The 14,383-nt window shown below is 44.2% G+C and overlaps 1 protein-coding gene across 16 annotated transcripts in view; it reads left to right on the forward strand.

Annotated features, from left to right (window-relative positions):
* Positions 1-14,383, forward strand: part of NEDD4L (NEDD4 like E3 ubiquitin protein ligase) — a 340,414-nt gene that overhangs the window by 142,715 nt on the left and 183,316 nt on the right. For 3 of the 16 annotated variants that reach the window (XM_087885599.1, XM_087885602.1, XM_087885607.1), the window contains exon 1: positions 13,544-13,788. The exons of the other annotated variants lie outside the window; for them this stretch is intronic. The gene's annotated coding sequence lies outside the window, so the exon portion shown is untranslated. Of the gene's footprint in view, positions 1-13,543; positions 13,789-14,383 lie in introns of those variants that run through there. 16 annotated transcript variants of the gene reach the window in all.

The raw sequence follows: 14,383 nt of genomic DNA on the forward strand, positions 1-14,383 counted from the left end.
ATTGGAATAACCTTCTCCAATGGGAAGCCCTTTGTACATGCATGGAAGTTCAACCTCCAGAGTTTTTCAGCCAGAATGCTGAATGCAGGATTCAAGTTAAAAGCTTCCCTTTGGGAAGACTGCATTAAAATATAAACCAGTTGGATTAACCTCTTGATTAATTGTATCATCCTTCTCTACCGTGAAACTTTTTTTTTAATAGACTATTGTGTGTTAACGAATGTCTGTGATATTTATATGTATGATGTAATTGATATAAATTGCATAAGGGTGCAGTGATGTAAAATGATCTAAATGTAAATTTACGTTAATTGTCTAGAGCTTTGGAAACAACCCAGTTTGTCTATTGTTAGTAGACTACAGTCTGAAAAATGTTGTCCATTGCATTCCAAGCTTCCTAACCAGACATTTTGATTTGTAAAATCAAAATGTTACTGTACAGGCAGTCCTTGACTTATAACTGGCCACTTAGTGAACAAAGTTATAATGGATCCCAAAATGCTATTTAAGACCCAGATTTGGAGTTCCAACTTATTATTTATTTATTTATTTATTTATTTATTTATTTATTTATTTATTTATTTATCTATCAAATTTCTATACTGCCCTACTCCCGAAGGACTCAGGGCGGTGAACAGCCAAGATAAAATACAGATAATACAAACATTAAAAGTCCATTAAAATTATTAAATTTTTTGGCCAAAGCAAATTTAAAACACCCAATTTATAAAACAAATTAAACGATTTAAAAATTTAAAAGGGAGAGTTAGGCCAGGCCAGCCTGCTGAAATAAAAATGTTTTGAGAGCACAACGAAACGTACGCAGATCCGGGATCCTCCGTATCTCCCGGGGGAGCTCGTTCCAGATGGTAGGTGCCCCCACAGAGAAGGCTCTCCCCCTGGGGGCCGCCAGTCGACCCTGTTTGGCTGATGGCACCCTGAGAAGCCCCTCTCTATGGGAGCGTACTGGTCGGTGAGAGGCTATTGGTAGCAGAAAACATGCTAGTGTGCATGTGTACATGTGTACACATGTACATGTACTCTGTGTGCATGTGTACAGAACGTACACATGCACACACACACACACAGAGAGAGAGAGAGAGAGAAAGAGAAACACCCTCGCAGTCACATGCTTGGCAACTGGCCTTTTACCATAGTTTGTAATTCTGTAGTCGCTTGACTGTGATTTATTATGTCTTTGCTTGAAATTGGTATTTACTTCCATTTGTTTCAAAAATATCCCATAGCGAACAGTAGGTTCAGTTCCCTGTCATGTTATTTATGACTGTCGCATTCACTCAATGATCACAGTAAAACCACACCTCTAAAATTTGGGGCAGTCACGTCGTGACCTGCTTTGCGACCATCATGACTTATGAACGAAATTGGGCTTGTTCTTTGATTATTGGTTATGATTATGGAAACTTTTTGTTGGGACACAACGCTACATTAAGAAGGAGCCCCCTTACAGCCCCAGAATTCCTAGCAATTTCGGTGACAAGGAAACACCGTCTGGGGAAGACTATTTTACGTCATAGCTATGATGTCAAAATGCTCTGATTTCTTTAGATCAGGGGTGTCAAACTGGTGTCCTGTGGGCCGGATGCGTCATGCGCAGGTCACGCCCACCCCAGCTCCGCAAAGGCAAAAAACGTTGCAATACGTCATGTGACGCAATTGAGTTTTGACACCCGTGCTTTAGATGCACACTGTGTCTCCAGCATTTAATCATCTTCATTCTCCCAATTTTGGTGCATTCTGGGAGCCTGTTAGACAACTTTTCTTTGCTTGAATGGCTCGGTGTCCTGTATGTTTTCATAAAACCATCCAAGGCAACAATTTGATTGACACTTTCCTTGGAGGAAACACGTTGCCTTGAGATTTCTTTTCCTCTTTCTACGTATCATTTGGACATTCTGTAAACGTATTTGGATGTTTGACCTGTCAAGGCAGAGGGTGAATTTATAACTCGGATGTGACTCTTTTCTTCTTTGTTTTCTTTTGTTGTTACTGAAGAAAAGAACAGAAACATTTAATCCACTTGGCTGAAAAATCTATAGAAGCATTTAATAAATGACTGGTTTCAAATTCTGATAGTAGATCAATTGTGTCCGTGAGAGTAATTCTTGCTGGATTATTTGTAGCAGGCTCAAATTGATTTTGAATGTGACTAAATAGGCCTAAAGTCAGTATAATTCATGTGGGGCTTGGTTTGTTCAAATCAATTATATGTGCTAGAGTTTGCAGTGACACACATTTAGATTCCTAGTTGTAAGAGCGGGCGCTGAAAATCAAACTAGGATTATTTGACAAATTGCTTTGGGCAACATGGTTTTAAAAGCTGAAAATGGATATAGGTGGCTGCCAGCTTATTTAAGAAAACCCGTGTTTCTCCTTATGATACATAAAATCAGTCTTAGAAAATTTTTAAAAACGGAGACTGTAAGGTCCAATAATAATAGGTTTAAACTCATAAATGCCAAACAAGAAACTTAAAGAGATGCTTGATATAACATAGCATTTAATCTTGATCAAGCTTAAATGGTTAGCTATTCCAAACACATATAAGATACATGCAGGGAAGAACTACAAACAAGAGAGGGAATTTGAATACCTTTTATATTGTTTAGGAAGGTCATAAACCTCCAATTCTGGCATCTTTGATTTGTGTGTCCCTTGGAATTTGGTTTGTGTATCCCCTGGAACAGGGTAGAGCCTCTTGATTAGCACCATTAGTGTTATCTCTTCCTGAGCATCTTCTTTGTGTTCACACTTGGCTATTTAGCCCCCTGGAGTGGCGGGAACTCAAAGATCAAAGATGAGATATGTTCTTAGGCAGGAGGGGTGGAGATAAGGCTCTGATCAAAAGGTGGAACATGTAGTTTGACAAATACCAGATACTTCACAACAGACCCCAATAACAGTCCAGGAAGTTAGACAATGTGGCATATTTGTGTTATAACTACAAAGGGCATAATATATATGTCTGTGTCACAGGAAACAAATATTTACAGCATGCAGGTATATAAAGACATCATATATCATAGATATATATGTTGCAGGAAACAAATGACAAGTTTCTACTAATTCTAGTATTTCAGTAAATCGATTTCCTTACAGAGACAAAAAGTGTTTTTGATAAACACTAAAAACTGTGGCATGCTTTTGTGTGAGTCTGCATTATTAACAGAAAGGTTTTTTTTAACTGTGAGAAAATATTAAAATAATATCTCTGGTGTTCAGCTTGAAAGGATGATATCTCTTTTGATTTCCTCCCGATCAGCTGGGATTCGGGAGGCAAAGAATAGATAGGGGCGGGGCCAGTCAGAGGTGGTATTTACCCGTTCTCCGAACTACTCAAAATTTTCACTACTGGTTCTCCAGAACTGGTCAGAACCTGCTGATGGCCATGCTCTGAAGTTTCCATTTATTTTACCCAATGGCAGAGATCTTGCTTCCACACATCTGTGTGTATTTCAGTGTCTGAATGTCTGTGTGTGTAAGGGAGAGGAATTTTGGAGGTAGTCATGACAAATGCTGGAATAGAAAAAAATGTGTTTTTAGCTGGTAAATGTAGGGTTAGGGTTAGGGACATGCTGCAAGGAATAACATTTTCTACTTTTCAAAAATTCATCTCACTTTCTAAATGAAAAAAAAATGCTTGCCCATTGACCACTGGATTTCTTGTTCTCATTTGCAAGTAATAGTTGATACTAGCTTAATCTACTGATTAAGATCTGATCCCAGTTGCAGTGTATGGCTTTGAAAGTTGGACCATAAGAAAGGCTGAGCGCCAAAGAATTGAGGCCTTTGAACTATGGTGCTGGAGAAGACTCCTGTGAGTCCCTTGGACTGCAAGGCGATCAAACCGGTCAGTCCTAGAGGAGATCAACCCTGACTGCTCTTTAGAAGGCCAGATCCTGAAGATGAAACTCAAATACTTTGGCCACCTAATGAGAAGGAAGGACTCCCTGGAGAAGAGCCTAATGCTGGGAACGATTGAGGGCAAAAGAAGAAGGGGACGACAGAGAATGAGGTGGCAGGATGGAGTCACTGAAGCAGGCGGCGTGAGCTAAAATGGACTCCAGAGGATGGTAGAGGACAGGAAGGCCTGGAGGAACGCTGTCCATGGGGTTGCGATGGGTTGGACACAACTTCGCAACTAACAACAACGACGACAACTGATTAAGAGAATAAACCATGAACTGTTTTTTAAAGTTGGGTTTATATGCTTTTGCTATCATTTGAGATTGCATTTTGCTCCTTTTGTAGTTTTTAAATTGTAAGCCACCCAAAGTCACACCTTTGAGATGGGTGGTTATATAAATCTCAATAAATAAAGCAGGCCCAGTTCACAGCCAATCAGGGAGGAGGGGAAAAGGAGAAAGTTGTTAGTGGCTCGAGAAGCAGATTGTTCTGTTGTCAAAAAGAGGCAAATTTTGGTTTTGTTGTTGCAAGTCAGGGCCCATTTCTAGGACTTTGCTGTGCTTCAGATTCCATGGCTAAAAGGTTCTTTAGCACACACAGATGATGCATGTTGCACTTGTTTTGCAACTCCTTAAAGGAATTGTGATTTTTCCTGAGATGGGATGGCCTCCGTCTTGCAGTTGCAATTCAGTCTTGGAAAAATAAAGATTTGGTTTAAAGTTTCAAACAGCTGCTACTTGGACTAACTCACACTCCAAAGCACCTTGGTATAAAAGTGTTCAGTAAACAGATTTACTTGTTTTCCTAAGAGGCAGTTAATTCTGGTTCGAATCCAATGATGGGATTCAGCCAGTTCGCACCACTTCGGGAGAACCGGTTGTTAACTTTCTGAATAATTTGGCACACTGGTTGTTGGAAGAAATCATTAGGACAGAGAACCGGTTGTTAAATTACTTGAATCCCATCACTGTTCGAATCCCTAGTGCCATAATAGGGTGAGCTCCCGTTACTTGTCCCAGCTTCTGCCAACCTAGCACTTCGAAAGCACGTAAAAAATGCAAGTAGAAGATTAGGGACCACCTTTGGTGGGAAGGTAACAGTGTTCCGTGTACCTTTGGCGTTGAGTCATGCCGGCCACATGATCACGGAGACGTCTTCGGACAGCGCTGGCTCTTTGGCTTTGAAACGGAGATGAGTACCGTCCCCTAGAGTCGGGAACGACTAGCACATATGTGTGAGGGGAACCTTTACCATTACCTTTAAATTTCTCTTCTGTACCTGTTCTGATGCTATGAGCCCTACTGATTTGACCTTTTCCCCCCTCATAGGGAACCCTGCTTTTACATTCTTAGCTGTTATTGTACTTGGTTTGTACAAGGACCGTAGGTTACCAAGTATAATTGACAGCCTATGATTGGAGAAATGCAGGAAGCTCAATGGATAAACCTACCTTACAAGGGTCATGGGAAGATGAAATGAAGAGAGCTTCCCCTGGCTGAGTTCCTGTGGAAAACAAACACAGTTTAGTGTGGTGGTTAAGGCATCAGGATAGAAACTAGGAGATTGTGGGTTCTAGTCTTCCCTTGGGCATGAGGTCAACTGGGTGACCTTGGGCCAGGGTTGAAATCCAGCAGGTTCTGACAGGTTCTGGAGAACCGGTAGCAGAAATTTTGAGCAGTTCGGAGAACCGGTAGTGAAAATTTTGAGTAGTTTAGAGAACCGGCAAATACCATCTCTAGTTGGCCCCAGAGTGGGGTGGGAATGGAGATTTTGCAGTATCCTTCCCCTGCCACGCCCACCAAGCCACACCACGCTCACCGAGTCATGTCCACAGAACCGGTAGTAAAAAAATTTGGATTTCACCACTGCCTTGGGCCGATCATACTTTCTCAGCCTTGGGAAAGAAGCAACGCCAAACCACTTCCAAGAAATCTTGCCAAGAAACCTTCAGGGACTGGTCTGTGCAGTCATTAGGAGTCAGTCAAAAACTGATTCAAGGGTGCCAAAAAAAGAAAAGAATACATGCTTACATCTCATGCAATTCACCTTTCTTCTATTAGGGCATACTTCTGCAAGTAGATTCCTTTAGAGTAGGATCTGATTTCTAAAATTTAAGCCCTTGCAAACGGTGAATAACTTGGGCATCTGTCTGTCAGCCGATCAATGGATCGTATCTCCATACTTCCCACAGAAAGGCTGCTCATTATGATGCTTCCAGAGCCATTCACTAGGAATGGATGGGGGTGGGTGGGGTGAAATTTATTTCTTTCATTAGGGTTGCATTCAGATGCAAACGAAATGCATTTTTTTTTTTTGTCCCTTGCTCCTCTCGGTTTTGCATTTTTGGATCGGTGCACAGCCTGAAATTTTGCTTGCCTTTTGAAATTCACGGTTCTCTGAATTTTCAGAATGCAGTTCAGTAATAATGATTAGTGACCATCTAAGGTGGTGGTGGGGGGATCAGAGGGGAGGGCCCCCCAGAAAATTAACAAAATGCTTGGCTTCATGAGAATAACCATAAGAAATGCACGATACCGGCCAAAAATAGGTTTGCAAAGGCTGTGGGCGCTGAGGCAAAACTGGAAACAAACCTGTCCATATTTGGAAACATTTGCATCCAATTTGCATGTAGACATGCAAATGAGCGTGTGAACTTTGTGAGGGAAAAAATGCTACAGCTCAGCCCCCAACCAAACGGATATCTTTGGAAGAATGTGAAACTCGGAAAACCTGAAATTGTCCCACACATTTATTGCTTCCATTCAGAGGAATTGGATTTTGTTCTCTTTCCTGGACAGAACAAGGAAATGCTTTTTGCCCCCCCCCCCCCGATTTATTCTGTGTGTCTGTCTGTCTGTCTGTCTGTCTAGAACTGTGCAGAGGTATACATGGATGTATCTGTGCTGTTCATTCTCATGCGTGCGCCAACAGATGTTGCCCTTGGGGTCTCACTTGGCACCTTTAACAGCCCAAGGTCTAACAGGTAGCACACGGAGCCATCTCTGCGGGCACACGAACCAATGCCCAGGTCAGCTCCACCATGCATGCCTACGTGCCTCTCGCCAGCTAGTTGATTTTCAGGTCTCTGCCGGGAGACGCTTGAGCATTTGCGGGGGGTGGGGGGGTCATGCACGCATGAGGGGGGTGCGGCACCCCCCCGTGCCCCGTTTTTGGTTCTAGGAGGTTTCAGCGGGGCCTGCTAGCACAAAAATGGGGTGTGGGGGTGCTCCCCCCGTTTTTGGTTTCAGGAAGCTTCAGGGACGCCTGCTAGCACAAAAATGGGGGTCGTGCGTGCATGCGTGGCGGGCGGGGCCTGCAGGGGGCATTGCATTATGGGTGTTGGCACCACGCGCTTTCGGCACCTGAGGAAAAAAAGGTTCGCCATTACTGGGTTACCCACTCCTATACAGGTGGCTCTTGACTTCTCACCATACATTAAACAACTGTTCAAAGTTAGAACTGAAGAAAATGACTGATGACCTGTTCTTGTACTTATGGCAATCGCAGCATCCCCCATGGTCATGTGATCAAAATTTGGATCCAGTCATGTGTCTGTGACAGTTGCAGCATCCTGGATTCACACGATCATCATTTGTGACCTTCCCAGAGGGCTTCCGACAAACAAAGGCAGTTGGGGAAGCCAAACTAGTTTTGGTCACCACATTGCAAAAAAGATGTTGAGACTTTGGAAAAAGTGCAAAGAAGAAGCAACCAAGATGGTTAAAGGCCTGGAGACTAAAACATATGAAGAACATGAACTGGTTATGGCCAGTCTAGAGAAAATAAGGACTAAGGGTGACATGATAGCAGTATTCCAGTATTTGAGAGGCTGCCACAAAGAAGAGGGGGTCAACTTATTTTCAAAAGCACCAGAAGGCAAGACAAGAAACAATGGATGGAAACCAATCAAGGAGAGAAGCAACCTGGAATTAAGGAGAAACTCCCTAACAGTGAGGACAATTAACCAGTGGAACAGCTTTGCCTTCAGAAATTGTAGGGGCTTCATCACTGGAGGTTTTTAAGAAGAGACTGGACATCCACTTGTCTGAAATGGTATAGGGCCGTGATGGCTAACCTATGGCACGCGTGCCACAGGTGGCACACAAAGCCATATTGGTGGGCACGTGAGCATTGCCCTAGCTCAGCCTTCCAGGCCCACCAGAAGTTGGGAGGCCTGTTTTTCACCCTCCTCAGGCTCCAGAGGCTTTCTAGGAGCCTGGGGAGGGCAAAAACAGCCCCATTGGGGGGGGGGTGTCGCGTGCGCAGGGGCACATGATAGCAGTATTCCAGTATTTGAGGGGCTGCCACAAAGAAGAGGGAGTCAACTTATTTTCGAAAGCACCAGTAGGCAAGATAAGGAACAATGGATGGAAACTAATCAAAGAGAGAAGCAATCTGGAATTAAGGAGAAACTTCCTAACAGTGAGGACAATTAGGGCCTTGGTAGTACAGTGGTCTAAGGCACCCTGTTATTAAGATGGTTATTAAGACCAGCTGCCTGCAATTACTGCAGGTTCGAATCTCGCCAAGGCTCAAGGTTGACTCAGCCTTCCATCCTTTCTAAGGTAGGTAAATTGAGGACCCAGTTGTGGGGGCAATAAGCTGACTTTGTATAAATATACAAAAGGATGAAGGCTATTGCTGAGCACATTGTAAGCAGCCCTGAGTCTCCGGAGAAGGGCGGCATATAAATCAAATTAAAAAAAAAACAAAAAAACAGTGGAACAGTTTGCCTTCAGAAATTGTAGGGGCTTCATCCCCCCGCTCCGCTAGCGTGACACCCCTGTGCTCTCCCTGCTTTTGGCACGTGATGGCAAAAAGGTTAGCCATCACTGGTATAGAGTTTCCTGCTTGAGCAGGGGTTTGGACTATAAGACCTCCAAGGTCCCTTCCAGCTCTATTCTGATTGATTGACTAACTTAATAATCTTAATAACCGTGTGATTCCCTTCATGACCGTGGTGATTTGCTTAATAATCATAGCAAAAAGGTAATAAAATGGGGCACAACTCACTTAAAGACTGCTTTGCTTAGCAATGGACGTTCTGGTTCCAGTTGTGGTCATAAGTCAAGGACTACCAGTATTTCTCCAGTGCTGGTTTGGATTTAAATCTGACTCGCTCTTTGGGATAGAATAGAATAACAGAATTGGAAGGGACCCTCGAGGTCTTCTAGTCCAACCCCCTGCTTAGGCAGGAAACCCTACACCCCTTCAGACAACTGGTTGCCCAATCTCTTCTTAAAAACTTCCAGTGTTGGAGCATTCAAAACTTCTGGAGGCAAGTTGTTCCACCGGTTAATTGTGCCAACTGTCAGGAAATTTCTTCTTAGTTCTAGGTTGCTTCTCTCCTTGATTGGTTTCCATCCATTGCTTCTTGTCCTGATGAAAAGGCTCGTGATCAAGATTTTTTTTATTTAAAGGAACTCAGGAATACCTAAGAGCTAAACACGATGTGTGACTCTTCCTTGAGCGATAGGAAGGTAAAAAGAGTGCCCCTTTTTATTATATCATCGTAGAGTGGAGGCGCACCATCTGTTATTTCGATGCAGCAGGGAGCTCGGAGTTTACCACAGCCTATTTTGTCTCATTATGATGCACGCTCATGCCAGAGTTACCATGGGAGCAAGGCGGTTGGGTGGGGGTGAGGAGGGAAATCTCTACTCTTAATTGTTAAACATCTCTGCCTCTTTCTGCGCACACTTGCTGACATCTGTGAATTGGATTTCACAGATTTTATGTTGCCCCCCCTCCCCTCCGCTTTCCCTCTGTTTATAATCCAAGGGTTCTGCAGTAGATTTCTGTGCTTTGGTGAACAAAATTGGCCATGCTGTTGTAGCACAGCCGTTCTTAAGGACAAAATTCTGTGAGTTCATTCATTCATTTTACTTATTTATTGATTAAACGGATGCATATAGGTGCCCAACTCACCCACAATGACTCTGGGGTGGCCTTCGACATTAAACAACATTGAATTTCATGACTTAAGATTTGCTTTTTCTTTCTCCCACTGTTTGTGAATCCTGGTTTAATCTAATACGTGAGTTGAAAATGATGAACCTAATAAAATGGGTTATTTTGCACTTAGGTTCATTCTAGATAAAGAGATTCTTGGAGAATCCCAAATGTCTGGGACATTTCTTTTTCTTTCTCCCAGAAAAATAAATAGGAATAGCACTTATACTTAGATACTGCTCCGTACTACTTTACAGCCTTCTCTAAGCAGTAAACAGAGTCAGCCTATGGCCCCCAACAATCTGGGTCCTCATTTTACCGACCTCGGAAGGACGGAAGGCTGAGTCAACCTTGAGCCCATCAGGATTGAACTCCAGGCTGTGGGCAGAGTCAGCCTGCAGTACTGCATTCTAATCACTGTGCCATGGCTCTTTTGAGGATCAATTAAGCTTTGAGATTAAAGATGACAGAGATAAATCTGGATTCTACTGGTCACCAGTCTTTCTGGGATTTTGAGTGTGGTGTGAGCCTTGAAAGGCAGGCTATTCTTTCACAAAGTAGTTTTTATATGGGTCATGAAATACCCATTTTCTTCCCTGTCACCCTGCCTACTCCACTCTTCTACTTCTCTTTGTCTAGAGGCAGGGGGGCAGATAGGCTCAACTTGAAATGATGCACTGAATTGCACCTGCCCATCGTTTTTTTCCAGAAAGACTTGGGAACTTTTCTGAGCCTAGAGCCATTCCATTGCAACATCAGGGTATCTTTCCTTTTTGTCCAAATTAAAAAAGATCCAAAAACCAAATGGGTCAGGAAACCTTGTAGACCATGCTAGAAAGCAGGAGACTGTGAGTTCGAGTTCTAGTTCCTCCTCAGGCCTGTAAGCCAGCTGGGTGACTTTGGACCAGTCACTCTCTTTCTCTCTCTCCCTCAACCCAATCTACCTCACAGGGTTGTTGTTGTGGCAAAAACAGGAGGTGGAAGGTATGTTGGATATGTTCGCCTCTTTGAGTTATTTGTAAAAATAATAAAGATGGGATGCAGATAGAGACAGACAGACAGACAGACAGACAGACAGACAGACAGACAGACAGACAGACAGACAGACAGACAGACAGACAGACAAAATTGGTGGTGCCATACTTACCACTCCAGGACCAGTTTCTGGATATGTTCGTCTCTTTGAGTTATTTGTAAAAATAATAAAGATGGGATGCAGATAGATAGATATATATAGAGAGAGAGACAGAGAGAGAGAGACAGAGACAGAGACAGACAGACAGTGAGACAGACAGACATAGACAGACAGACAAAATTGGTGCTACCTTACTTAACCACTCCAGGACCAGTTGTAGGGTAATGGTGAAGTGGGAGACTGAGGGGGAGGGGCATTCTTCTTATCCTCAAGATGGGCATTCTCTGATTCTGGGACAGCCATTCTTTCTTAGCCCAACTTCCCAACTTCACATTGCGAATCACCCTTTTTTGCTCCTAAATGAAAGGTGGGATGGGAAGGCAGTAAGCAGACAAGTCAATAAGCCCATTTGCTGAAGCTCTTTGATTTCCATTGTACTTTCTCTTACTTGTGAATCTGTATGAACCTATGTCCACAGTAAATTCATAGTAAATTCACAATAAGCCCCAGAATCCAAGCATGTTAAATCACATTGTGAATGAGCACATACTCTGTGCTGTTTCCTTTTGCTCTGCTTTCCCTTGTGAGGTGAAGTTTTGCCATTACGGCCAGCTGGGGTTATGCTTCATGGTGCTCCAATAAGCCAAGAACAAACTTTGTTTCAGTACTGCTTAAATCCTTGGGGTATTAAAGATCAGTCCTTGATTTGAACATAATGCCACAAGTCTATTTAATTGATCCATGTGCAAACAACAAGGTTGCACGTACCATCCCCATTCTCTGTACACCAGTGTGTTTGTCTTAAGTAAGGTACAGATGGCAGCCATGGCAGCCAGCCAGCGTCTTTCTCTGCCTTCATAAATCGTCTCTGCCTTACTAGAAAGGTTTTGTAGGGAATCCTCTTTAATCATGGCTCAGTCCTGAGGAAAAATTGTCATCCACGTCTCTGCAGGGATATCTGGTTATCTGTTAACCAAGTTATAACCTCCAAATCACAACCACCTTGCAGTGTAGATTTGTCATAGAGCATGAGGATCCCCAATTTCCTGCTGTAACACACTGTTACTCAACCTTGGCAACGTTGTAAGTTATGTGGACTTCAACTACCAGAATTCCCTACCCAGCATACTTGGATTTCAAGTCCACATACAGGTAGTTCTTGACTTATGACCGTAATGGTTGTAAGTCATTGTGGTTGTTATGTGAGACACTCTAGTTATTGCCTCACTTAGTGACCATAATCTGTTCTATCCCCCTTTGTGTCTTGGGGTGGGTGGAAGGAGGATACCCTGGGACGACTAGTGAAGGCCCAGACCCACACTACAGCACCTCCTCAGTTCATATGCGGCTTCCCCTGGCCTCCCAGGGCCTCCCTATGCCCTGAGCCTCCTTCAGAAAGGAGAACTGGGCAATTCGCCCCATACCCTTCTTATACAATACGGACTCTGCATAGTTCCAATCCCCAAAACAGGCACCATTTTGGGGAGAGGCTGCAATTCTCAGATTGTAGAAAGTCCACGTAGGCAGATCTACACAAAAGGGATGTGGTCTGAGCTATGATGAGGGGAGAAGAGGAGGGTTTGGGATCCAGTGGGAACCAAGCACTGGTGGTATTCAGCCAATTCTATCCATTCGGGTGAACCGATAGTGGCGTCTGTGGGAGGCTCCGCCCACCCGCCTGGACATCATCACGTCCCGTTTTTGATGCTCTACGCATGCCCTGAAGGTTCTGCGCATGCGCAGAGATACCGTGGGCGAATGAAGCGAGCGCGCGCTCACATTTACGAACTGGTAGAGAAGGTAAGTGAATACCACCCCTGGAGCCAAGGCCTACAGTGACCCAACAGAGCAGGAAGGGGGTGGTGGAAGATAAGGGCAAGCAGATCGCCAAGTGCCTGAATTTCGTCCGTGTGACCATGGGAGTGCTTTGGGTACAGGTCTTAAGTCCCTTTGTTCAGTGGTGTCATAATTTCGAACAGTTACTGAACGGACAGTCATAAGTTGAGGACCACCTGTATCCGAAAGCCGCCATGGTTGAAAATCACTGCTCTAACCATTAGCTCAAGTTACCGTAATGCCGGAACCCCTTTCAATCAGAGGTGGAATTCACTTACCTTCCGTACTGGTTCGTAAATGTGAGCGCGTGTTTGCGCTCGTTGCACTCGCATGCGCCTCCTCTGCCCACGTGCACAGCCTTCCGTGCATGTGCAGTGCTTGCGCATTACGTCTGGGCGGGTGGGTTGACCCTCCCACAGTCGCCACTACCAGTTCCCAAAACCGGACATAACCGGCTGAATTCCACCACTGCTTTCAACCCTGGAAAGCTTTTTCCTGCCTCTTGTTTCCTTTCTGATGGGGAAGGCCCATTTGTTTTGGCTTGTTCTGGCTTTGTGGCTGGAGGCTTTTAGAGAAGCACTTGCTGAGGGCGCCCAGTTGGGGAAGTCTGGCTGTAAATTACTACCTTGTCTGGTGGAGGCAGCAAAAGGTGGGGCCTGATATGTGCTTGCTTAAAGCCTCCTTCACGCAGACGGGCATTGCTGTCTTCCCTGTGAGTCATCCCCATTACAGCTTGCAGCTCCTTGAATTCCAGCTCAGCAGCGCGAGGGAGTCTTGGAAGATTTCTAAGAGAGTGACGGAGGTGTGCCTTCTGTCCTTGAGTGTCTAAAAAGGAACATACATAAGGAAGTTGTTTGGAAGGATCTCCTTCCCAGCTGGGAGAGGAAGGCGGCTGCATGGCTCCTGGATCCAGGGTAGCTCTGGGTGGAAGGAGGAAGGTAAGCAGAAAATTCCGATCCCTTCTCTCCATATGGAGGATCTGCACTGTATGAATTGGCTGCTTCCACCGTGTGCTGCAGGCCTGCTGCTGAGGCTCCTGCGTGGAAGCAAATGTGTTGTTGTTTACTCCCTCATTTAGCATTGTGGCATTCGTCTTTTGAGACGGGTACTCAAAGCAGAGGCTACCTAATTAACGCAGGCCACAAGAGAGCAGAAAACGGACATGCGGAACTAACTGCTGGGGTTTGAAGGTGATGCAAAGGTTTAAAGAGAGAAGGTGAAGGGGTTCCTCTTAACAGGGCAGCCTGTCTGTTCTTCCTTTTCTACTTCCTGTTTTATTTATTGTTCATTCTTCCTCTTATGAACCTCCAAAGAATTGCTTACACAGTCCTAGGAAGCCCTGGCGATGCCGTACACACGTTTTGCAATCTGCAGCATCCCTACCCTTCTGGTAGTGTAACTTTGTCTTTGAATATGTTTATAAAAACAGTAAGGTTTCGCTACCGTCTCTCTTTAAGGCCATCCGGTAATCTGTCTAAATTATCAATCCGGTGTCCGCATTATATACAAGTAAAATAAGTGAGTCAGTTGAAA

The sequence above is a fragment of the Pantherophis guttatus genome, chromosome 2 (genome assembly GCF_059756535.1).
Source record: "Pantherophis guttatus breed Tessera chromosome 2, ASM5975653v1, whole genome shotgun sequence".
In the NCBI taxonomy this organism is placed as follows: Eukaryota; Metazoa; Chordata; class Lepidosauria; order Squamata; family Colubridae; genus Pantherophis; species Pantherophis guttatus.